The sequence below is a fragment of the Oxyura jamaicensis genome, chromosome 1 (genome assembly GCF_011077185.1).
Source record: "Oxyura jamaicensis isolate SHBP4307 breed ruddy duck chromosome 1, BPBGC_Ojam_1.0, whole genome shotgun sequence".
Taxonomy (NCBI): domain Eukaryota; kingdom Metazoa; phylum Chordata; class Aves; order Anseriformes; family Anatidae; genus Oxyura; species Oxyura jamaicensis.
Genome location: NC_048893.1, coordinates 192,190,244 through 192,217,667, shown reverse-complemented (window position 1 = coordinate 192,217,667; position 27,424 = coordinate 192,190,244). Strand labels below are relative to the sequence as shown.

General features: G+C 33.8%; 1 long non-coding RNA gene across 1 annotated transcript; it reads right to left on the bottom strand.

Annotated features, from left to right (window-relative positions):
* Nucleotides 1-389: 389 nt before the first annotated feature.
* Nucleotides 390-27,424, bottom strand: LOC118160870. Its single transcript, XR_004747713.1, has 3 exons — nucleotides 27,265-27,424; nucleotides 21,680-21,685; nucleotides 390-409 (listed from the first exon to the last, which is right to left on the bottom strand). It is a non-coding gene; the product is annotated as an uncharacterized LOC118160870 (long non-coding RNA).

The following is a 27,424-nucleotide window of genomic DNA, read 5'->3' as shown; positions in this document are numbered from 1 at the left end:
GTCCAGATCATCGATGAAGATGTTAAAGAGGACTGGTTCCAGTACTGAGCCCTGGGGGACTCCACTAGTGACTGGCCTCCAACTGGATTTGACTCCATTCACCATAACTCTCTGGGTCCGGCCATCCAGCCAGCTCTTAACCCAACGAAGTGTACGCCAGTCCAAGCCATGAGCAGCCAGTTTCCTGAGGAGAATGCTGTGGGGAACGGTGTCAAATGCCTTACTGAAGTCAAGGTAGACCACGTCCACAGCCTTTCCCTCATCCACTAAGCGTGTTACCTTGTCATAGAAGGAGATCATGTTCATCAAGCAGGACCTGCCCTTCGTAAACCCATGCTGACTAGGCCTGATCGCCTGCTTGCCCTGCAAAAGATGATTTCTTCAAAAAGATCATCTAGTTCCATCCCCCCTGACATGGGCAGGGATGCCACCCACTAAACCAGGTTGCCAAGGGTTTTATCCAACCTGGTCTTGAACAATTCCAGGGACTGGGCATCTACAAGTTCTCTGGGCAGCCTGTTGCAGTGCCTTACCAACTGATGATACCTGCCTGATCTCCTATGCTCCCCACCAGAGTGAAAGGACTGAATTTCAGCAAGTTTTTTTTTTTTTTTTTTTTTTTTTTTTGTTCAGCTCTTTGCTGAAAAACATGATCAGAGACCATTGCGTGCTTGCTACGATTTCCTTCACTTTGAAACCTAACACTTTACAACTTACAACTGGGGCTTTTGAGATCTTCATTAAAATAATAATGCTTTATTGATCCCATGATTACTTATTAACCTTGGTGTTTCCTGTTTTTAATTACAACAATTGAGAAACTGTCTGAAGTGTTTCATTTGTCAGACTAAATAGCACCAGCTGCTTGGAATGAAAACATTCAGAAGATATATGGGTTAGACTGCATTCAGATGAAGACTGCAGTCCAGTATTTTCCTACCAGACTAGGAGGAAATACAGACAAAGTTTCTATATTGGCAATTGCTATGTTTTAAAAATCTCAAGACATCACTAAACCAATGCTAATGGAAAGATAAATGAAACGTAATTGCAAAGGAATCTTTTAGGATTTAGCTTTATTTTCCCCATATAGAGGCTGCAAGTGAGTGTTGTTTTTGTTGTCACCTTTCACTGTTGCTTGATGCTGTAATTTATCCTGTTGCCACCTCATTTCATGCTTATGCTTCTCTCTCAGCCTCTGGTGTGACTGTCACTTCTTCACTACGAGTGGTGTTGAGGGCAGCAGCAATGTGTTTCCTCACCTGTGAGAGTGAGGAAACAAGACTGAGTAAAGCAACAGCAGAGATTTCAGCAAGCACCTGATTAACCCCAATGCTTTTTCAGGCAAGAGGTTATTTTTGACAATGAACAATTATACACAAGAAATCATAAGAAATCTGTCATCTCTTTTTCTTTCACTTCCCCCTTTTTCACTTCACAATTATAGCAAACAGGGAACTGCTTGAATCTTCAAGAGGGTACAGCTGGCGGAGAGCTGAGCAAGATATTTCTGGTGAGGAGCATATTTGATGAACAATACAGTCTCAGGTCAACTGAAATTACTTATATTAATCTAAAAAAAATGAGTCTATTTAAAAATTCCAGAATTATTAATTTGAAAAATTACAAATAAAATTGAAAAAATATTAATTTTTGCAATTTAGTGCTCTGATAGTTTCCTTTTCAAATTTTCGTGAATTATGTTTCTGAAGTGTAGGGGAAAAAGGAAAATCTTATCATCATATCTTAGCATCAAAATAAGTATAGATAGCAGGCCAAAGGAGGTGATTTTGCTCCTCTGTTCCACTCTCGTGAGACCCCACCTGAAGTACTGCATTCAGCTCTGGGACCCTCAGCATAAGAAATGCATGGACCTGTAAGAGCAGGTTCAGAGGAGGGCCATGAGGATGTTCAATGGGCTGCAGCACCTCTTCTGTGAAGACAGGCTGAGGGAATCAAGATTGTTCATCCTAGAGAAGAGCAGGCTCTGGGAAGACATCATAGAGGCCTTCCAGTACCTAAAGAAGGCTATAGGTAAGCTGGAAAAGGGACTCTTTGTCAGGGAGTGTTGTGATAGGACAAGAGAGAGTGGCATTAAACTAAAATAAGGTAGATTTACATTAGACATTAGGAAGAAATTCTTTGTGAAATTCTACTGTGAGGCACTGTATAACAAGTTGCCCAGAGAAGTTGTGGATGTTCCCTCCCTGGAAGCATATCCAAGCCAGGTCAAATGGGGCTTTGAGCAACCTGGTCTAGTGAAAGGTATCCTTGGGAGTTGGAACTAGATGATCTTTAAGGTCCTTTCCAATCCAAAGCATTCTATAATTTTATGATCAATCTACATTTATTTATTTATTTATTTATTTATTTGTTTGTTTGTTTGTTTGTTTGTTTATTGAATTAAAACTCATACAATTTTATTTGTTAAATAAAAAAATAATTTAGTTAAATTTAAGTGGATAACTAATTTAAATAAGTTAAATTTAAATGAATAGCTAAATAACAGTTATTCACAGGGCTCTGTAATGTCTTGTGTTTTATGATTCAGCTCCAATCATTCTGCAAAACAATGAATGAGATGTACAAGACATAAGATCTGGCATGAAGTTGTTCCTGAGCACTGTAGGGGAAAGCATTAAGCTTCAGCTTCTAACTAGACTTGCAGCCAGAACTAGTGAGCAGAGGAAGGGTGCACGAAGAGGGCTTAACTACAGATGTTTGGTTCCCTGTGCTTTCAAACATATCCTATGCAACTTTGGACAAAATGTCATGGGGTCAGTTTTCCAAAATGACTTCAGTGGGTGAGTTAAAGTTCTGGTCTTTAAAATCTTATTTGGTTATGGTATAATCAAAGAACTAAGTTGGTGTTTTGTTTTGTTGCATTTCGTTTTATACTCAATATTATCTTAGGATTACACTGACAGCTCTTGTCATGATGATGAGGAATACAAAATCATGCTGAGTCTTTTTATGTAGTTAGTAAGGTAGGTAGTCTTCTTGTACAAAACCTTTCATTTTTCTTATATATTTCCTCTTTCTTCATCACATAAGATGCAAGATTCTTTCACTGAAGTGATCAAAAATTTCTTTTACCTTTCTGGAGAATACCTTACTCACCTAAAAACTAATTTGGACACAGTGAGCTAGGGTCTTACACCTAAAAACTAATTTGGACACAGTGAGCACAGCTACAAGAAACATCCACTTGCCATGGCATTCCTGAAGATTCATTAGGCAAAGAGATGCCAAAGATAACTTGAATCTTTATTTCAGTCATCAGCATTTTCACTCAGATGGAAGAGTCAGGAATTAATCATCTGTTCTAGTATTGAATATAATGGGAAGCAGTTACTGAATAAATATATGCATATATGTACATTTCTTAGTGGAAAACATGGAAACCCATATATCTGCATATTATTTGAAGGGCAAGAAATTATTTTTTATTTTTTATTTTTTTTAAAAAAAAAAAGGAAGAAGAAGTGTTGGTGGTTTTGCTTGATTCCTGTTTAATTTGTTTTTTTTTTTTTTTTTTAGATCCTTCTCTGGTGTACATAACTCTCCATGTTTACTCTATAAGGAACATTGCTGGATCACATGGGATTGTTGATTCATCCAGGCAGGCAGACACCAAACAGCTGTGAGCTGGTCTGGTGAACACGATAACGTTCCACCTGTGACCTCTCCAAAAGTTCATGTTTTTTTTTTTTTTGTTTTGTTTTTTTTTTTTTATATATATATATATATATATATATACTTTCATTCAATTTAACTGTGGTTTCCTTGAAATGAATAAGTTCTATAAAATTCTACTGTAATAAAGGATCTCCTCAGTTTCTTCACATTTTTTTTCTGATACTATTATCTGGGAATAAATAAATGAATATATAAAAAAATAAACAAAAACACCATGATGAAGAACTGGTGTTTGCAAATCAGTTCAGTTTGTTGTTGTTGTTGTTGGTTGGTTGGTTTGTTGGGGAGTGGGAATGGAAAGGAAGAATATAAGATAGCAAATCACAAAAAAGAATATGGTAAGTGGTTATACAGAAATGGTTGAAATATGGAAAAACTTTTAATTTAAACAATGATGTCTTCAACATGGTCGTATGTCATGGATTAGCACTGAAAACCTGAAGTCTTCTGTGTGCTTTCATTTCAGCCTTTATTATTTTTTATGAGAGACTCTTCCTAGACTCAGCCCATTAAAGAAAATTATGCATGGATTTTCACCATTACTTTATGTCAGCTAAGTATGTTCACATCAATGTTGAAATAAGAAATTAGTCTTATAGTGCAAGGGTAATTATATGATAATTGTTTCTTATGAGTATATAACCTTGAATGAGATAATAATAGGGGAATTTGTGTGTTCTTAAAACTAATTGTGTCAACATTTTCTTGGCAAACATTACTGTTAATCAATGTAACGTAATGCTTCTTTTATTTAAAAGTATTTCTTCATATCATTAGGCATTATTTCCTTAGTTTCCATAAAGATTTTCAATTTATTGGAAGTTATAAATTTACAATCCCCTCTGAATATTCAATGGAATTTACCCTGGAATGACAAAAGCAATTTTTGTACAAAATATTTATGTGCTTTCTCTTGTAAATTTATCTTTTCATTTCCTTTTAATAATATAAATTTTGTTTATTTATTTATGGCTTCATGATTAAGAAAAGACAATGAGTGAAAGTTATGCGATAGCAAAGAGGAAAGTCTGAACCACATATTTATCTACGTACATCTTTTTTTCCTGACAAATCAGATTTTTGTATTTTGATCAAAAGCTTGAGTAGGCTACACGTTTATTCTAAGTATTTAAAAGATGAATCTGGGATCTCCAAAACTACATGAATATAACTTCTAAATCTCTTCCACAGTACAACAAGACATCAAGAATGTTTTTAAAAAAATTTAAGAGGGGTGCAAGAAGGTCTGAAAAAGGGAATACTTAATTCACATAAGATTTTCTTTAAATTATTTAAAAAAATATTTCCACAATGAACAAAATAAATTTAATCATGTTGTTTGGTAGAATTAGTAGTTAGAATTATTAGCCTTTCATGCACAGAGGAGTATAGTGCCTCTCCTTTGCTCATAAATTCTATTTAAGTCAGTCAGAATGGACCATAATGGAAGTACTATAATTTTCATTTACTCTAGGACTTACTAACAATAAAAATAGATGCTAAAAGGGGAGTTTATAAATTATAGTTGTCTATTTTTGAAATCTTCCCAGAGTCCTAGAAAATTAAATATCTGTATCTGCTTATCTTTAGTAAACTAGGAATTCAGTGCAATAACGTAGAAGAAAATTAAGCAACACTACAAACACACAAATTTAAATATTTGTTTAAGATAAAACTGGCTGTTACAGGTGACCATATTAGGTACTTTTTCTAGTTAAATTCCAGACAGCCTAGTTAGGAACAAAAAGATTATGCAACTCGTTTGCAAAACGAAACTCATGAATTTGAACATTGCAATATGTTGCAGAGAAACATTAGGTTTATTATTTGTGTGGTCTGCTCTTTTAAACAAATTGATTGCAGCTTCATTTATAATTTTTGAAGATATAGAAATGAACTGGGATTAAAAAGTTCATTTACTTCATCTATTTATTTACTTATTTAAGAAAGAATAAATTAATACTTTCTGACAAAGACAAACCATTCTATGTCATTCTTCATGCACAATTCAATGTCCTTAACTTTGTGAAATGCTGAAAGGGTTAATTACTTTGAACTCTTAAGCAAGTGATGAAAACTGGAATAATAAAAGGGACAAAAATGACTTGGAACAGATTAAAGAAACTAGTATTGTCACTGAATCTTGAATGTAGGCCTGGGAAGCTCTGAGCTTTGCAGCTGGTATGTTTGCAGCACATAAAATGCTTCCCAACACAGTGCACATTTTTTTAGGTGTTTAGCACATTCTATATTAAGTTGAAAAAGAAGGTTATACATTCTATTACATCATTCCCATCAAAGGTATGGCCTATCAGAATAAATTTTCCTTCCAGTATGGAAGATCTTTCTTTCATATAAGATCTGTGATCTGACCTAGGGTAAAATCATGACAGGACCTGATATACTATACCAAACTCATGTATAACCTTTTTCAACTTAGTATAGCATGTGCTAAACACCTAAAAAAAATGTGCACTGTGTTTTCTGCCAGCTTTACTGCCCATTTCAGGCAAAAATGCACACTCCTTTGTCACTGCCCATAAATGCCACTAGTGAAATTTTTGTCAAGTTTTCCAGTAGTTGTGGAAAACTTTCTTTTGTCTCTTTGGCCATAACTTTGAATGGCAGGCAGCTTCGACCCACAGAAATAGATAGGTAATGAGAATACTCTGCTAACCTGAATCACTGTTCTAACAGTTACAACAATTACAGAAGTTACTAGTGAAAATAAAACTTACCTTTTACACATATTTAACAAAGTCACCTCAATGTCAAGCTAAATATGTTTTCCACATATATGACCTTTCCTCATTATGCACTCCCTAGTTATCAACAGTGATCATATTTTATAGTAATTTTTGACTATTAAAGATTCTATTAACCTGAGGAATGTATAATGTATGAATACTACAGCTGGAAATGTTAGTGCCTTAGAATGAAGAACTGTATAAGTGCAAGTATTATATGTAAATATGTGGACAGATTAATAATTGGATTGGCTTGTAACAAGAGGCATCTGTTGCTTCATGTCAACTACATTACTTATAACATCATCATTTATGCAGTGTCTGATATATTTAATGCTATTAGAATAGCAAGGTAGGAGCTATGTCTCTAGAACAAATGCACATAGTCCCCTATTGCCAAGCACTATCATTGTACATAGAATAAATTATTTGAAAGCTTGGAAGTCTTTATGAGCAAAGAGAAAAAGTAAACCATTTAAAATATCTTCTTCCTGTTGTGATTTTGTAGCCAAGACAATATGAGTAGTTCACAAAGAGATATTTAAGCAGGCAAATGATGTGGTTTGCACTTGAAATTCAACAAAACCTGTGATTTTGTTGAATTTCACACAGGTGAACACACAGGTGATTTTCTGTGAATGATGAAAGATGTAATAGCATCAAAAAATGCTGCCCTGTAATAGCTTTTTCAGATATGAAATTTGAATGCCAGGAAAGTAAATATTGTTTAAAAAAAACAATGAAGACTCATGAGAAAGGATGATATCTCTGCAGAATAATTTGTTGCTTCAAACCCAAGGTAGTTTTCAAAATTCTGTCCTTTACAAAGCATTTTAAACTTCTTTTTCACCCTCTTTCATTAAACTTGTATTCAAACTTTTGTGTCATTTTTGCTCCTTTTATCTTTTTTTTTTTTTTTTTTTGCTAGTTACTATTCAAGTGTAGAAAAGAACACTCAAATGTTCTCTTTTTCAGTTTCTATTTTAATTTACAGTAAAACACTAAGCAGATTTAAATTTTTTGTCAAAATTCTAACTTTTCAATGTACTGTAGGAATCGTGATGACCATTGTAACTCATATTTATGCAAAATATATGAAAATAGTATTCATCATGACAACTCATGAAGTAATCTGTAAGTATTCACACTACTTATACATTTCCATCACATTGTTACAACACAGATGATACCAATTTAAACAACAGTTATATGTGCAACAGAAGTTCAACCTGTTTTTCTGATAGATAAATAATATAAAACTTCATCTTTACCCTAAAGAGAGAACAGATCAATGAATTTAATGTAATTAAATAATGAAAATATTGTGAACCGTGTCCCTTTGTTTCCCTTAAGTATTTACTTAATCACGACAGAGGCTACTTTAAAACAAACAAACATGCAAAATATGAGTTCATTTTCTCATTAAAAATAAGTAAAATATAAAATATTATAATTAGTAAGCTTATTGTAATTTTATGGTATATGCAAATTGAACAATATTTTAGGAAAATAATTCTTTGAGAGTTCTGTATTGTTCATCTAATTTCAGTGTAAAGCAATCTTTAATACCTGCCCCTCTCTCCCCCCCCCAAAAAAAAAAAAAATTTTTTTTGAAAGATTGCATTAGCATTATAGCATTATTGTACACATCAGTAGTCTGCAAATCTGGTGTTCATTTCTAGTACTGTCTCAAAACAGGTATAGAAAAGTAAATAAATGTGATGTAGACACATTGTAGACATAAAGTTAGGAAATAATTTTTCAGCTACTTTTTGTGTGTTCAGATACCACATGAATAAGCAAAGAATTAATCAGGAATACTTTGGAACTAATGTTTATATCTAATAAGGAAAAAAAGCTGAAAGACACCAAATATCCACACCAACTGTGGACTTATAGGAGCTGGAAGAACTGCAGTTGTTATTACCTTCCTGAATGACATCCGTGTTGAGAATTTTCATTCACCATCAGGGAGCAATTGATTTTCCAGTGTAGGTGCTCAACTGTGCTACATCTTCCAATTTTATTTATTTATTTATTTATTTATTTTAATACATTACTTCTGCTATAAATCACAGGATATGGCTCATAATAGCAATAACCTTCTCAAAATCAGTCATTACTATAGTTAACTACTAGACTGTTACAGTATCTGTCTTCCTTTACTTGAAAATGCCAATTTAAAAAATAAAAAATAAATAAATCACACAAACAGTAATCAAATTACTTTGTTTAGAAAACTACATTAGTAAAGACTAATTTATCTTAAATATTCTGCAACTAATAAAGCACTGTAGGTTCAATTAGCATACAGAATACTCTAGGAGAACATATTTTTCCTGCTGAAGATATCTTGTTGATCTTTATCCATCAGTATTACTAGTGATGCATAGATGCAAAGAATATAAATCTATGTCATCCAAAAATCGTATGTATCTGGATTATTCACACTAATACAGCAACATTAGCTAATAATGTAATTTTAGACACCTTAGGCCAGACTTTCAAACACATTTAGGTGCTTAAGGATGCAGATAGGATCCTATTAAAATTCTGAGAAATCTAAGCGCAATTCCCCACTAGAATCAATGACATTTCAGTTTATACATGGTTTTAAAATATCAGTAGGTACTAATTTGCATCTTTAGGTACTTAAATGCCTTAGAAAAATCTGCTGGCTTATCATACCCTTCTTGAAGCAGAGAAGTAAGAGTGACATAACCTTATGACCACCGTCCCACAAAAAAAGTCATTGTAAAATTCATGAAGAGGGGTATATAAGGTGTAGCAGTTATACTGTTGCAAATACCAATGTATGAGTTCTTATTCCACAGTCAATAATGATGTATCTTATGTCTTTTGCTCCAGAGACAAATATGAATCATTCTGTACTCTGCATGCCTATGAGTATGTGCTGAGAACTGCACTGGGTAGTAAATTGTGCTACTGGCTTTTATTTTAATACTGTATTTGGATCATAGATTAAAAGGTATGAAAAAAAAAAATACAGTAGTCTCTTTCAGATGTATAAGGAACAGTTTGAGATATTATATGTAAACTCAGATGAACGACGGTTGTCCCATAAGCAACTCAAGAAAATTAAAAATAGCCCAATTTATTCTATTGAGTCAGAAAGGTAGATAGAAAAATCAAAGCACGTACCCTCACCAAAGCTTCTTCATGCCCAAATTACTCTACTCATTTATCACTTTTTTCATGCCCTGTCTGATCACAAACGTTGCCTATACAATGTTCAAATTGAACCTCATGCAGCCAGGCAAACAGGTTTTTAGAGGTAGCCTTATTCCACTGCTCCTTGTCTTCAGGCAAAATTAAGCCTTAAATTGCCATCCATTTCCCAGCATTTCAGACATCTTTGAAAACATGATGTAATTTCCTTTCTTTCATGGAGAGTAAGTTATTGCATGGAGATTCAGAGACTGAAACAGACTTCCTTGTAAACAATCCACTAGATATATTAAAATTCCTCTTCTTCCACAAGCTTGAAGTTTTTTTTTTTTTTTTTTTTTTTTTTTTTTTTTTTTTTTTTTTTTTTCTGCAGTGAAATATTCCTAAAACGGCAGTGAAAGAACTCTGTATTCTTGAAGCATTTTGAACTTTTTTACTGGTAGGTAGTGCTGATGAGATGAAAATCAAAGAATACTGGGAGAAATACTGGGAGGGTTTATTCCTAGCTAATGTTTTCACCAGGGTGCTGTAAAAATAAAAATAAAATAAAATAAAATTAATAAATAGCTCAATATACAACATCCTTATAATATAGTCCATTTGCTTTTGTAAACATACCAGGAAGCTTGGATGACAGGTAATTCACAGCTTCAATATCCTCCACTAATTGAAGCTGGATGAAATAGAGAAAGCACTAATCAGAACTGATTTCAAATGCTGCTCACTTGAGGGAGTGAAAATGGTATCTTTTCCCAAGAGGAAATATTGAGACAGCATTAAACAGACAAGCCCTGTGATATGCCATGTCTCTCAGGAGAAGCAGGAGTCTAATAAACTGCAACGTATTTCCCTGTTGAGTTAGAACACCAGGAGTAAGGAGCAAATTTTAATGAAATGACTGCAAATGTGTAGGATAATGCCTACCTTCCTTCAGCACTCAGCTCCATTCTTCTGGCCCTTTTTCTGCTCTCCCCAGAGAAAGGTTGGTTGCCTACCAACCTTACTCAGTGTGGTTAAGGCTGAGCTAGGTTCTTTGGAACAGAGTCTCTAAGAATGAATCTCCAACTTTATCTCAGAGCTCATTTTTGAGAGTAGATCTTTATTGTCAGATCCTACTATTTATTTTGTTACAAAGTGTTTTGTTTTTGTTTTTGTTTTCAGAATTTCTAGGACTTCGGTATTTATAAATACATAAATATATAAAACATAGATACTAAAATTTTACAATGACTGTGAAGGATTATTTACTAATATTCACATTTACCTAAACCATCCTAAAATCATTCCATAGGCAATTGGAAATATACTTTTCAGAGAAAATCAGAGATAAAGTTGGATAAACCTTAGATAAAATAATGGTTGGTCTTCAATACAAATACATGGACTGGAGTGATGAGTAACCATCTCACTCATAACCATCTTGCTTTCCCTTTCTAAAATTTATTTTATCTAAATGTCTAGAAACCTGCTGTCTGATAGTGAAATAGGGTAGTGAAGTGAGAGTCCTGCTTAGGCAAGCTCTTGCTAGTAATTCCTTTTCTCAATCATTGTGAAATATATCACTATCCAAACTATGTCTTTAAGAACCATCTTTTACCCTTTGCTTTTCCTTATAGTCTGGCTATATTCTTATGAAATAATAGAAATTTGAACTGAAAGAAAAAAATATCAAATTTTATTAATCTCGTTAATTCTTTCTGAAGTCTTTTCATAGCTACATAAAGAGCTTAAATTCTCCAGTTGGTTATCTTCTTTCTGATTATTACACCTTGTTCTGGTCTTAGCAACTGCAGATTTTCTTTCTTATATTCCTTAAGAAAATTCCTTCAGAGATAATTTTCTTAGGCTATTACTATTTTTTCCATATAATCATCTACTGGTTTTCATGTCTCTACTGTATCCACTGATCAGTTGAGGAACAGCAGTTTACATGCATTTTGCAGGTTCTCAGAGCAGAGGCTGACTATTCCATTTCTCTGAAGTTCTTGAAATGTAGAAATTATTGTTACATTTTGCATATTATTGCATTATATAATTATTATTACATACTGTAATAGTAGTAATAATAATAACTTTTAAAATCAATCTCCATGGAAGCTGTGGTACATGTAACATTCAGGGAAGAGTTAATAATTTGAAAAGCAACTGGACCAAGTAATCTTTCCCCATGACTGTCAGTCATCTGGAAACCATCTCACTGACAAAATCCTTTTGCCACATTCTTTTTTTTTTTTTTTTTTTTTTTTTTTTTTTTCTTAGCTTTCATTAGTACAATCTCATTAACACAGAATTAAATGTAAACAGTTTTAAAGCAACATAAGCTAAAGTAAGAGCAAGTCTAAATTGGATTAATTTTATGTTACCCCTAATCTGACACTTGGTAAATTATATGATAATTTTGAGTTTCCACTGGGCTCACTGCTATTGCATCAATGACCCATTTATAAAATGTTATTTTTTTTTTCTAAGTTTCATTTCAAGCAGAGCAAATGAGAAATATTTACACATCTATCTTTGAGACTCGTTATAGGTTGGATTCAAATTTTATGCACAGCCTTTTTTTTTTTTTCTTTTTTTTTTTTTTTAGTGTTTGATGGGGTTACACATTCATGATGGCCTTACATAGCAGTAATTTTTTTAGGGGAAAAATTCCCGGGCATACAAAGAGTGAGCAGTCGGTACACAGAGCCTAGACCCAAAATCTGAATGTTTCTACAGCATGGTGAACAGATTTCTTTTTACTCTGAGAAGAAATGTATATGATGTGTTCCAGCTCAGATCTCTGCCACTCATTTCAACTCTAACATGCAACTGGTCTGTTATTTCCAGTTCTGGGATTCATTAAAAAAAAAAAAAAAAAAAAAAAAAAAACCAGTGTGCATTTGCCATGACCAAAAGGTCTTCACAAAGTGTCAATATCTGTGTGAGCCTGGCTTATATCAATCAAATTCCAGCACTGGTACTTGAACAAAACCCAGAGACCATAAGAAATCCAGGAGGAAGTTTCTATATTGGGGCAAAGTAACTGTAACACGGTAAACTGATCATTTCAAGATCACACATTGCACTTAACTTCACAGATTATGGTATTATTTACCTGTCAAAGTGATAGACTGGAATTGTCACATTAATATGTAACAAAGGAATAGCTGAGATTAAGCAGCAGTATTTACCATTACAGAATGATTTTTTTTACTTGTTTGTTTTATCATGTTTTATCATTCTGCCATCATATAATTTCATTTATTAGCCACTTTATGCCAAGGGACTGAAATCTAGGAAGGGAAATACCTGTCCTCAGTCAAAACCTGTCTGTGGGACCAAAGAGGAACTCCACATCTGATTGAAGGCCATGTGGTACAAGAGTCAGCATAATGGTCACACTTACCTCTTCATTTTACTACTCCATCAATTTGAATAAGAATGGGTTTTCAAATCTGTCACTTTTCATTATTAGCAAGGAGTAAATAAGTGAAATCAGTAATTCTTCCTGTCAGCTGCATAAGTAGATCTGTTCTGAAGAGTAAAGGCCAAGTTTCTACCTCAATTACGGTTGTGAGTTTGCCCCATGAATTCTATTCTTAGATTTCTATTTTTGGCTTTCTATTTTTATATGATCTTGAGCAAGTCACTTATCTTCTCTCTATTTATTACTTGTCAGAATTCTCAGTCTAAATCGGTGGTAAGTACATGCTAAGATCCTTATGTGGAAGGTGACTGCATAGGAATTAATTGTCTTTCATTGTGAATTTCTATATCTTTGCATTTCGTAAATAAATTGAATTGATCAATATTAAATAATATAATGCAAAAAGATATTACTCTGTACACAATTAGGAGAAAATGTAGTTTGGCTAATGGAGTAAAATTTGATGAAACGTTCCAATAAAATATACCAATAAATATATATTCATCTAGATCCTGTTTCACTAATTGATCTTTGCATATTCCTCTCATTCGCTTCTCCTTTAATTCATTGCAATCAATGGACAAACAGCTGGCTTCAACAGAAAATGTTTTTTGCTTATTTTCCTGTACATGTATGTGGTAAGCAGAGCTACGGCACGCTTCCTGGAAGCAGCTGAGCCAGAAACATGGAATTCTGACCCTGCCCAACTATTCCTGCCTCACAGAATATCCATCTAAGCATTGCCCTATGCTAATATGCATACAGGAGCTAGTTAAGGTATCATCACCTTACTATGAGGTTTTCACTGACTATCACCGGTGTGATCAGATTCAGGTCTGCTAGTGAATCAGCAAATACTATTATTTTGGAAGTTCTACTTCTATCTGATCAAAAATGTGTAGTTGATTATATTATTATTATTATTATCACAGGGAGATGAACATTTGACTAAGTTTCTATTTCTAGCAAGCATTAAATACAGCAGTATTTAAGAGCAAGTTAGTGACTAGCAGAAATATTGCCACGTATCTACTTCTTTAATTGTGTCTTAGACTTGTTACATCAAGTATACCTTTCCCCTGTTCAAAAAGAAAAAAGAAAAAGAAAAAGAAAAAAAAAGAAAAAAAGAAAAAGAAAAAAAAAGGAAATAAAATTGAAAAAAAAAAAAATCACAACCCAGAATAAAAGAGAAACAAAAACAAAAATAAAAACAAACCAAAACCCATGGTCCATATTATGGTCTACATTTCTGGGGTGTTTTTGATGTTCTGCCAGCATGGTTTGAGAAATAATTGACATGTGTTTGTGTTTTCTTCACCTGAAACATCTGATATTTTAGAACATTGTGCCAAATTAATTTTCAACACATTTTAAAGTCTGGTTGTGGGGATTTCTAAAATGGACTTTCAGCATTCTGTACAGAATCACAGGAAAGTGTATTTAACACAAACGTTCAATATTTATGAAATATATATGCAATAATTATGAAACATTATGCATATCAGACTGTAATTCAAGATGAAACAGCTGTAAGTCAACTACTGTGTTTCTGAGGGGAAATTTTCCAATAGGATATTCCCGTGTTACTATTTTCAGTGGGTCTCAGGTGTTTCTGCCTGTATATATCATTAATTCACATATAGTCAAATCTTATTTCCTACAGATATCCTTCATATTTCTCTGACTTTCAGACTTGTTTTCCTACAAACGTTATAATTGTTCTGCTGGTACCAGAGCAGTTGCAAACTTCATAATTTTCTTCAATAGACTGTTGGCCTGAATATCCCTGACATCATCAATAATGTCAGAGGCTGAAATGATCTGTTTTCTCACACCTTTGAAGGTAATAAGTTTTCTTGTAAAAGTCTGCATTTTGTTAACAGATTGGAGAGAGCCAATTTGTGATATTATTCTGTTGATCATCTGGATGCTGCTTTGCTTCAAATGTAGATTTAGGCTCAGTGCTGGTGATATTAATGCATGAAAAAGTGCATTATCAAAAATTATTTATTCTGTCCCCCCCCCGGTTTTTTTTCGCCCCCCCCCTTTCTTTTTTTTTTTTTTTTTTTTTTTTTTTTTCTGTCCTGAGCTTGTATTAATTGATTGTTGATAGAAGCAAAGACTTGGCTGGATGTACCTTCATCTCAACTGATGGAAAACTGCATCATCACTTGTGCAGATGCTGATGGGAATGGGCAGACAGCTGAGAGACAGGAAGTCATTCCACTCATCATGAAGTTAGAAGACATAACTATTTATGATAGTACTTTAGACAATTGTTGACAAAGCAGAAAAATGAGTGTGTGAATAAAAAAGCTTAATTCAAATGTGTGCAGGCAGCTTACAATTACTCAGAGAGGAATTTGATCAGACATTGTTAACATTTGTCAGCTTTTGATAAAACTGTCCTTTAATAGTATGCTTGTTTAGGAACTTAGCTTTCTCCATCTCCTTAAGAGGACAGTGGTAGCTTTGGAGAAAGATGTTCAGATGAAATCTTTACTCTACTGAAGTTGCAGACAAAGCTTGTGGCCCTCTTCCAGACCAGGATTTCAGTTTATGTCATCTATTTATGGTCTTCCATACATGTGCTAGCCACACTATTTCACTGTTGCGATCTCATATAAGTTATAGCTGTGCATCTCATCGAAAAGAAATATAATAGCCTAATACTATCCACAAAATGTTATAACTCTTCATTTCTTTAACTCTAATATTCATGTGCAACTAAAGTTAATTTAAAAGATGAACAGGCCTTTAGTGTTCCCTGGGTTGACTTCCTAAAAATGAAAGTAATATATTGTCATCCAAACTTTCATACCAAGTTAATAATTCATTGAAAACTAATTTTATATGAAGCCAATTAAAAACTATGCCTTTAATATTTAATTTGTAGTGATCAGTCTCCACCACTTCACAGTGGTATGGCAAGACTCTTATGTGGAGATCTCATTAACATTAAACAGATCAGAAGCAGTCTATTTAATGCTAAAAATGCTGTACCCCTGAGGAAAGACCAATGAAGGTGATATTTGTTTTTGTGTACTGGCAGTATTTCCTGAATGGAAACACTGACTTGAAGAAATAAATATGTAAAACTCTGTGTCAGCCAATGTACCACAGTAACTTTTACAGCTTTAACTTCCAGTACAGCAACAGAATGACAGGTTTGTATGTTTGCTTTATGTTTGCTGTATGTTGCACATTGGAACTTTTTTCTTCCTATGCAAAATATTAGTCTATATTATTTCCATCCTAAAAGAAAAGGCATGATTTTTGTAATTTCGTTATGTTTCTTATAATTAGTTGTTTCATACATATATGTTTTCTTTAGAAAATGATCTAGAAAATATTATGATAGCCTGAAGATACTATGATAGCCTGAAGATCTAGAAAATATTATGATAGCCTTTATAGCCTAATGCAGATTAGGTTATAAAGTTATTAGTGTGTACAATGTATGTGTTAAAATGGATTTTATTTTTATTTTCTGCTATAGTCGTAATTATAACTTTTTGCAAGTAGATTAATCTATCCACACAACAAAGTGCTCATGCATGTAAATACCTGTGTAGTGAACTGAATTCATTTTCTGTGATTCTATACCAGAACTCAACAACTGCAACTAACAAAGACTGATGGCAAAGTGAAAGCTTCTGATTCACTTAATGAGCTTGTTGGTGCATTTAGAACTTTCATCTGGCAAACCCTGTAACATTTACATTGGGATATTTCTATTTGCATTCTGCTTTGCAATTTAGCATCCTTCTAGATATATGGGTTTCGTTCTGTAATTTATGTCATCTGCTTGAAAGACTCTGTTACATTCTTCTGATTTTTTTTTTCCCTAAAATGTTTTGTTTGCTTAAAATGAGAATATAATGGAAACAATATTAAAAAAAAAAAAAGTAAAAAAGTTAAATCGGTTAAATAATATTATGACATTGTTTTTATTAAGTATGCAGAAAATGAGATGAACTCTTTGCATGCTTAAGTAAAAAACAATAACAACAAGAAAAAAAAAAAAAAAAAGCAGGAGTTGCATACCTACATCTTTCTTTTGCTTCAACTTGATCGGAACTAAATTTGCTTCAACTGATCAGAACTGTCAGTCCCTACAGAAATGTGCCCACATATTATATACATCTGAATTGCCATATATCTGAACTGCCAGATATGTTCAAAACCTTTATCATAGAGATGTGTAAATACACTTTAAAGGTGTTGACATTTTATTTAAAAAGTCAGTGAAACTGGTGAACTTGTATGACTTTGGTGCCCTGGTCTTTCACCAAATTCCATTTTGGAAGATGGCATTTGAAAATGTAAAAGCTAGTGTAATAATTGATCTATGAAAAGATGTATTTCCATGTGAAAGCCTAAACATTAGGTGTTCATAAAATAATTCACATAATAATGAATTATTGCTAATGTTAATTAAAAAACTTTTTTGGATAACTTGATCAAAAATGTATTTCAATTGTATAAATTTATATTTTTAACTTGAAACTAATTCTTTTCAATCTAATTTTAGCTGCTGTGGAGACAATAACTGGACAGATCAAAGTTAGCTTGGGAATTTCTACAAATGCCCAAATGGACTACAGCTCCTCTGGACAAAAAGTGCTTACCAGACTCTGTTTTGTTCTCTAAAGCAGAAATGTGGAAACAGAGTAACAAGCCCAACACTGAAGTCATTTCTGCTACTCCCTGTTTCCACTACTGTAGCTGGAAACAAAGCTTTTAATTTTAAGAAAATGTACTGTAATGCATGTGGTGTTATGGCTTGTGTGTTACCTCACTCACTCTCTCCTTACCTCAAATAAATATTTGCATATAGATTGCTTTGAAGAATATATTACCAACTAAGGATGGTAGAGAAATCTGAATGAATTGTAAATCCACATGAGGTTTTCTGACTTTGAAATTTACTTATGAAATGGTATCTCTCCAAGAAACACTGCTCCTTTAAGCTTCCAGAGCTCCTGCATTTCAAGTTGATGTCATTGTTGGAGAAATAAAATACCATTGAAAGCAGCATAATTAGTAAATCAGGGAGAATTTCTTCTACTCATGTTGACTTGGAAGTTCACTATTAATGAATGTAGTAGTTATTGAAAGGTGAAACAAATTGGCATTAAATTGTCTGGGTTTAAAAAACTTCAGTGTAGAAAGGCAGCATGTTTGCAACAGCAAAAGCTTGAGGAAAAAGATGAAATGAGGTTCAGAAAGAATCTAAGGAGGAATCTAAGCTAAGGAGGAATATTCTGAGGGAAAGAAGACCCTTTTCAGGCAACGAGTAGAAAGGTAAAGGAAGAGTTGTGCATTGGCATATATAATATCACAGCTTTTTCAAAAACCTGTTTCCAAATCTTACCCACTTTTGTCAAATCACAACTGTTAAAAGGGATATTATGGGATGTTACAAGGGATAGAGATAAATGATTCCAGATTAGATTATCTTCCATAGTGTCTGTTCAGTCAATCAGTGCAGAAAGCAGTAGAAGGGAAACATGGATTATTAGAAGCAACTAAAGAGACATCGTTTTCAAAAACAGACTTTTTTTTTTTTTTTTTTTTTTTTTTTTTTTGGATGATAACCTTAGAATGGTTTGTATTCCAAGGGACATTAAAGACCACCTAATTTCAACCCTCCACGCATAGGAAGAGATACTACCTACTAAATCAGGTTGCCCATGTTGTCCAACTTGGTCTTGAATATTTCCAGGGATAGGGCATCCACAACTTCTCTGGGCAACCTCTGCCTCACCCTCTGAGTGAAAAATTTCCTCCTAACATCTAATCTAAATCTCCCTTCTTTTAGTTTAAAACCATACCCCCATGTCCTGTCATTATCAGACTGCATAAAAAATTTCTCTCCATCTATTTAATAAGCTCCCTTTAAGTACTGAAAAGGTGCAATGGGTTCTCCCTGGAGCCTTCTCTTCTTCAAACCGAGAAGCCTCTCAGCCTTTTTCATAGGAAAGGTGCTCCAGTACTCCAGCAAGTCATATACAGAGGTCCTACATAAGTGCATCCTGAGCTGCATCAGAAGAGGAGTGGCCAGTAGGTCGAGGGGGGAGGTTGTCTCCCTCTAATCTGCCCATGTGAGGCACACACAAGAGGCCACATCCCGGAGTACCGCATCCTGGTCTGGAGCTCGCAGCATGAGAAAGATGTCAACTGTTAGAGATGTCCAGAGGAGGGCCACAAAGATGATCACCTCTCTTATGTAGAAAGGCTGAGAGAGCTGGGGCTGTTCAGCCTACAGAAGAGAAGACTCCAAGGTGACCTCATTGCAACCTTTCAGTACTGGAAAGGGACTTATAAAAAAGATGGAGAACAACTTTTTCTCAATTGGATAATGACAGAACAAGGGGGGGGGGGGGGGGCGGGGCGGGTGTTAAACTAAAAGAGGGGAGATTTAGATTAGAGATTAGGAGGAAATTCTTCACTCAGAGACTCAGAGGGTGGTGAGGCACTGGAACAGGTTGCCCAGAGAAGTTGTGGATGCCCCATCCCTGGAGGTGTTCAAGACCAGGTTGGATGAGGCCCAGGACAACCTGGTTTAGTATCCCAGCCTATGGCAGGTCATTGGAACTATGATTAATGTCCCTTCCAGACCAAGCCATTCTATGATTCTATGATAAATCATATATACACATATATGTCAAGACTTATATTTGTATGAAGATTTATTAGCTTTCTTCGTTACTCGTCTTTTTGAGATTTTAGAATGTATTTGAAGTTTCGTGATAGAGTACTGGACCATTGAAAACTTTAAAACTCCTATTTAAATGAAATCTAAGCATCTCCATTAATTATGTATGCCCAAGATCTTGACCTTTAAATTGAAAAAAAAAAAAAAAAAAAAAAAAAAGTTGCATTTCTTAAATTCTGGATAAAAATTTTTAAAACTGTGTAGGTTATATTAAATTAGAAAAAAAAAAAAAAAAAAAAAAAAGCTGTGTTACTTGAATAATTACATTTTTGTTATCTCAGAATTAATGAATTAATGTGAGGGCAATAGATTATTTGGGGCTATGAATTATTGGGCTATTAAAGAATTAAAGGAAAATAAAATAATTACTATGAATCAACATATGTAAAATAGATCTTCCCAAAATAGAATTATCTGCCACATTCATCTGCCTATATTCTGAAAGAGACTGAAGATTGATTGCAAAAAGGAATTCTATTGATGTGCTGTAGTGGGTACCCTGCAGGACATTTGCTTTGGGGCCACAAAACATTTTGGTTAGAAAAGTTAAATTATATATATTTAGAGCAGCACTTATCTCATGGTAAATCAATTTCAAATTTAAATTTTTAATCAGGAATTGTTAAGCAAGAAGATCTCTGGGAGAGTGTTTCAATGACTAATTATATTAGCCTGAACATTTTAATAAATTACCTGGAAAAATCCCACTATGATACTACTCTAATACTGAGAAACATGCCTGAAATTCCTGGGGGAACTGCTTTCTATCAAAAGGTTTATTTCACAGGCATATAAAGTATAAATGTTACTGAGAAATGCTTCCAGTTATGCAACAGGTAGGAAGAAAGTACACCCTTAAGTCTGTCTTCTCTTCAGAGCTTTGTCAATATGTTGATATCATAAAGGAAAGTAGATATGAATTTTTTTTTTTTTTTTTTTTTTTTTTTTGTCTGGGAATTCTGTTGCAGAAGATTGTTAGCAATAATCTGATTAAATATGCAACCATTGTGAAAAATGTGATCCTGTTTTAGTACAGATTCAGCAGACAAGGTTCAGATTTCTGAGGAAAGATCATAAAATGCATGGTTGATACGGAAAGTAAACATAAATTTATGAAAAAATAAAGATTAAATGGCCATGGGTTAGATCACAGACACATAAACACACACATACACACAAATAAAAAGAATAAGAAAGAAGAACTGGATATTAGCTGTCTGTGCAGAGCAACCAATCAAAAACTATCAAACCCCTTCAGGTTTTAGATTGTGGTTAAATGTCAAGCACCCCATTATAGCAGGTAAGACAGTGATAGCTCTGCCGTTTGGTTTTGAGCCAGTTTTACTATTTTGACAACAAAAGACACATTCAAAGAGACAATGAGAAATTATAGTAAAGGTATAGGACATAAAAAGACATATTTTTGATTATAACCTCAGGATATAGGCTGAAGTAGTATCAGGGTCTGCAAAGAAGCTGACAACAGATTTTACTTTTGTATATTTGTTCCTCCTACATTTTCCTCAATCTGGGATACTCTGCCTGAGCTTGTCAGAGCTTCTTTCTTCCTATAGCAAGACAGAATCTATCTAATCCTATGCTGCTGATGAAATAATCAACAATGAAAAACTTCAGAGCAAAGTTTGTGGGTTTTTCTTTGTTGTTTGGTTGTTTGGTTGCTTTTGGTTTTGGTTGGTTGTTTTGTTTGTTTGTTTGTTTTGTTTTTCCTTTAGAGAGAGAAAAGGAATTGATTCAAAGTGGATCAAGGGCAGTGTGGATCTCATAGGACACTCCATAAAACTTCAGTTAGTGCAGAACTACCATTTGCCCCCATTATTAGTCCTGCTAGAGAACCAAATTGATGCTGATAGACACAAACCAAGGGTCTGTAGGTAAAAGCAGAGACCTAAGAACCATCCCCTTCTCTCAGAATTATTTTTCCAAGCTTTCTTTCTTGCTTTACCCACATCTAACAGTCCCTTTAAAAACCCAATTGAGATGTAATGGACACAGTATTATATTCTATCTTTGTATTTTCCATTAACTATACATTAATTCCTCAAACCACTTTTTGTGCATTGAGTTTTGACCTTTATTATTATTATTTTCTTTTCTTATTAGATATAATTCCCAAAAGAATCTTCTGGGGATCTCTTATGGCAACTAATTTAATCATTTACTTTTGTATCTTTACTGCATCTTTGTTGTAATGGTGTAGAACATTTTATATGAGAAAATTTATAATCTTTTGGTTAGCTTCTTCCACTCCTCATATTAAACTAGTGGTTCATAATACTCTTGGTTGGCACCAGTTAATAAAAGACACTTCTGTAAGTGCACAGTTTTGTGCAGGAGTAGTTCTCTGGCCCTGAGTGTTGCCTTGCTGTCAGGAAGGAAGAAACCATCTGCACTGACATGCTACACCATGTATTACATAACAAAGATGCAATAAATGACTTTGAAATCTGACTTTAAGGAAACAAAGAATACCAAGAGGTGTTCTGTTATGTAAAATCCTCTTAGCTTTTCAAATCTCAGTTTTAATTGTCATAATGAAACTGTACATAAAAGAGGTATTAACCAAAAGACCTCTAATGAGGGCATTCAGCAAGAATCTCACATTGGGGTTTCTGCAGTCTGCTGATGTCAAGGTCCAATATTAGGAGGGCAGTTGCACTACTGGGAGATGTTATCCTTCAGACAAGATATTAAAATGGTGCCCCATCTGCTTATTTCTAGCATTATTTTGAGATGATAAAGACCTCATGGTACAGGATGGAGGCAAGAGGGAGTGGTATGCAGGATAGGGAATAGGGAATAACTTTGCTTCCAACTGGCAGAATCATCCTTTGTAAATTTATCACCACAAATTAACTGGCAATGTTACAAATTCTGATGACTATGCAACATGAGAGATGTTATACAGGGCTCACTTGTGATCATTCTAAACTGTCTAATAGTTTAATTTCAAAGTTACCCATGAAAGGGAAAACAACATATATTGACATATTTGCAGAAGCAACATTCTTAGAGTATAATTTTCACAGAATCACAGAATAGTCTAGGTTGGAAGAGACTTCCAAGACCATCGAGTCCAACCTCTGACCTAACGCTAACAAGTCCTCCACTAAACCATATCCCTAAGCTCTACATCTAAACATCTTTTAAAGACCTCCAGGGATGGTGACTCAACCACTTCCCTGGGCAGCCTATTCCAGTGACTAACAACCCATTCAGTAAATAGGTTTTTCGTAATATCCAACCTAATTTTGCTTGTTTTTACAGCAAATTCTACATAAAAATCAAGTAGAGGTTAAGAATAATAAGAGTTTTTTAATATAGGATGTATATTTAAATGCCTACCAATAGATTTATGTGAATAATACCAGAGGGATATCATGGTCAACTACATTTTTAATACATCTCAATAAAAAGATGCAAATTCAATACTTGAGCTATATCTCTGAAGTATAACCTCCAATAACTGCAACAAGAATATAATTAATCACAGTGGAAAAATGTTACTGAGAAATGCTTTCGGTGATGCAACAGGTAGGAAGAAAGCACACCCTTAAGTCTGTCTTCTCTTCAGAGCTTTGTCAATATGTTCATAACGTAAATGAAAGGCACGAGCTGAAAGCTGATTTTAACACTTTTTTTAAATTCAGTTAGCAGCATCATTTTTAATTTATGGCTTCTAAGAAACTAAAGAAGCTAAAGAAAATGTGCCTTGAAGAAATCCAGAGGGGAAAAAAATAATAATAATAATAATAATAAAAAAATCTGTTGTTCAATTGTAAACTTTTATAAATTTTGAGGGTTAAAGCTAGCATTTTGATATTTATGTGTATTTGAGAAGGTTCTTAGCATTATTGCTAAGATTCTATTTAAAACTCAGATACAGAATATATAAATATACACTTATAACTTGTACAATGAAAACAATGAAAGTTTAATTATACAGAGACTGAAATATTGATGCAAAAAGCATTGTTATATACTGTTGTTTATTATAATTTAAGGTTATTAAGTGCATCTACTAAATTTTGAAGAATGCTTGCAGGTAATTATATACACAATACATAATTTGTAGCTGTAGTAGTTGTGTATTATTGGAAAGTGTTATAGTATTATTATTGCAAATCACCAAAATGGTCAGATAGGATGAGTTCTTAAACATTAAAACATACTTACTACTTCCATGAGTTTGTGTACAGGCTGAACTACAACTTTATACACTTGAATGATTTTCCTCTATATTATGCTATGAAACAAACACATGGGTCAGTTGTTAATCTGTAACTCATACAGGTTATTTAGTTTCAGACTTTAAATGGACTAAAAAATATCAGCTGATAGATCTGTGAAAAAGATTATTTATGTGACAATTATTTTTTAAACAAGAAAAATTCCAATACATATATATATATAAGGGCTTTATTCCCTAACTACCCAGAAACACCTTAGTGCTTTTAATTCCTATACCATGGTATTTTTGCAGTTCATTGACTTCATAGCATCATGAGTTCAATGTCTGACAGGAATTTTTACAGTAAATTAAGACTAAATTATGTTTTAGGAACCATAGAATTTAATCCAGCTATCCAGCAATTCCAACATCAGGCCCAGAATTCCTTTGAACCTTGCATCTCTTGGAAAATCCACCCAAATCACTTACAGAATAGAGGGATCAACAAACCACATTTAATTTTCAGTAATGGTACTGTTGATTATCTACCTAAAACCTAGTTTTATTATATAAAGAGAACAAAAGCCAATCTCTACTTAGATGTGTATAGTGGGGAGAAAAAAAAAGCTACAAGTTGTACTAAATTCCTGTTTGATGAAAAAGAGAAGAAAAAGAAATCTCAGAATGAGTGAGTAAGAAATGGAACAGGCTGCTTAACAAGTCTGTGAAATCTTCATCCTCAGGGACTTTCAAATTTGACTGTAGAAGGCCTGGATCTAACTTTAAGGTTAGTGCTGCTTTGAGCAGAAAGTTAGACTAGATGACCTCTAGAGGTCTCTTCCAAACTAAATCATGACATGAATCTATAATTTAAACACACATTTCCTATTTATGTTCTGAAATAACATATTTTCCAGTCATTGGTCACTCTAGGTTGTTAAAAATCCATCTCCTTTCAGATTTTTTTTGTTTGATTGTTTTTTCCATATAAGAATGTGCAGCCAATGACTTCATAGCATTATCTTGGATATACTTATTAATTTCGCAGGTCTTTAATTGCCCTTGTATTTTTTCTATGTCATTTTTCAATATCTTGTTTTAACATAGTCACCAAAAATGCCTGTAAGTATTCTAGTAAAAGTCTGTTAAGTACTGAACACAAATACAGCCTCCTCTATTCTGTGTTTTTTTTTTTTTATTATTATTATTTTTTATTTTTTATTTTTTTTACTTAGGCATCTCAAAACCATGTTCACCTACTTATCTATAGCATTGCCTAGGGAGCTCATGTTCACTTAATTAGCCACTATTTCCTCGAAGTCCTTCAATGTCACTGAACTCCAGGACACCATTCCCATTCTGCAAGTGTGACCTACATATTTTGCCCCTTGATATATGCCTTTTCATTTGGCTGTGTTAAAACACATTCAGTCCAAAGTAAAATAAATTTCTTAAGCAATCTAAGTTAGCAGAGTTGGTCTTTCTCCATTATTTATCACACTAGTTATCCAAGCTCAGCAAGTTTGACCAGCTCATTAGTGAAGAGGTTGAAAAGCAAGAACTAACCTTTAGTGGCACCTGGTTAAGCACATGATACTTCATGTATAATCATTTTCTGAAACCGTTTTTTTTTTTTTTTTTTTTTGGTAGTTGATATTTAAGCTTTGTTGATAGTGATATTTTCATCAGAATTTAATGAAAGATAAGGAAAACTGCTTTACAGGAGTTCAACTGTATTTAACTGCATTGATGCAGTTATCAATGGCAGATACCAACTAAAGTTAACATAAAAAAAAAATCATCATATCTGTTTGACGGGATATATTTTCCATAAAACCATTTAAATCTTCATAAACTGAATCCTTTGTCATGGTGTCATCACTGCCAAAAAGGAAGTTTAATCATCTTATTTAGCCAGTCTGAATATTGTTAGAATGGGTACAGAGTTTCAAAAAAAAAAAAAAAAAGGAAAAGAAAGGAAAAGAAACCCAAAGCAGTATCTAATAGAGCCTTTTATCAATATGATCTAATTTAAACAGGTAAAATTTATTTTCATAAGCATGAGGTTTCTTTGAACTATTTTCATACTATGAACAGATGAGATGAACATTTTTTGTGCATCTTGAAATGTAGTGGCTACATAAGCACATAATTATAACAGAGATGTTATTTATCTCTCTTGTTTTCTATCTTTTCTCCATTCATTCATTTTACTCATCCAGTTATTAATTTATTTGTCTTGGTTTATCCAAAACATAGCTTTTCGTATTTTGTGAAAAAAGTAGTAACATTGCTCTAGATATGTAAAATATAAATTAAAAATAATGTGTCCTGGTTTTGGCTGGGATAGAGTTAATTTTCCTCCTGACATGGTCCTGTGTTTTTGATTTAGGATGAAAATAATGATGGTAACATACCAATGTTTTAGTTGTTGCAGAGCAGTGCTCACACAGAGGCAAGGACTGTTCAGCTTCTCATGCTGGCCTGCCAGCAAGGTACCTGGGGGTGTACAAGGAGCTGGGAGGGGACACAGACAGGATAGCTAACCTGGATTGGCCAATGGGATATTCCCATTTAGCATAACATATGAATTCATGCTGAAAAATAAATATGGGGTGACTGGCTGGGGTGGGGAGGACCGCTGCTTAGGGACAGTCTGGGAATCAGTCAACAGGTGGTGATGAATTGTGCTTCACTTGCTTTGTACATATTATTATTGTCATTATCATCATAATCATAATCATTATCATTATTATTACTATTATTTCCCTTCTTTTTCTGTACTATTAAACTATTTTTTTCTCAACCCATGTACTTTTACATTATTATTTTTTTCCCAATTCTCTCCCCCATCCCACTAGGGAAGGAAGACCTGTGAGCAAATGGCTGTGTTGTGCTTAGCTGTCTGCATAGCTCAACGCTATGATATAAATGCCTAGGAAAACAGTTTCTTTTTGTTTGTTTGTTTGTTTGTTTGTTTGTTTGTTTTGAGATCATCATTCATTTTCTATATTGCCGAGACTGGACTGAATGACTTCTTGATTCTTGAGGATCAAACAGATAGCCTGTCATTCCCTTAACTTATATAGGTAAAATGTTTCCATACTTAATAACATTTAAAGATCAGAGAGCAGAAAATAGCTTATGTGATTCAGTGCCTTGTATTTCTCTCTGAGATTATTTGGATCTGTGAGATGAAATCATGTTAGGTTTGTGGTACGTGCTTAAATCAACAGTCTCAGTCTCACTCTTCACAGAATCATAGAATGGCTTGGTTTGGAAGGGACATTAATCATCTAGTTCCAATGACCTGCCACAGGCAGGGATACCACCCACCAAATCAGGTTGCCCTGGGCCTCATCCAACCTGGTCTTGAACACCTCCAGGGATGGGGAATCCACAACTTCTCTGGGCAACCTGTTCCAGTGCCTCACCACACTCTTGAGTGAAGAATTTCCTCATGACATCTA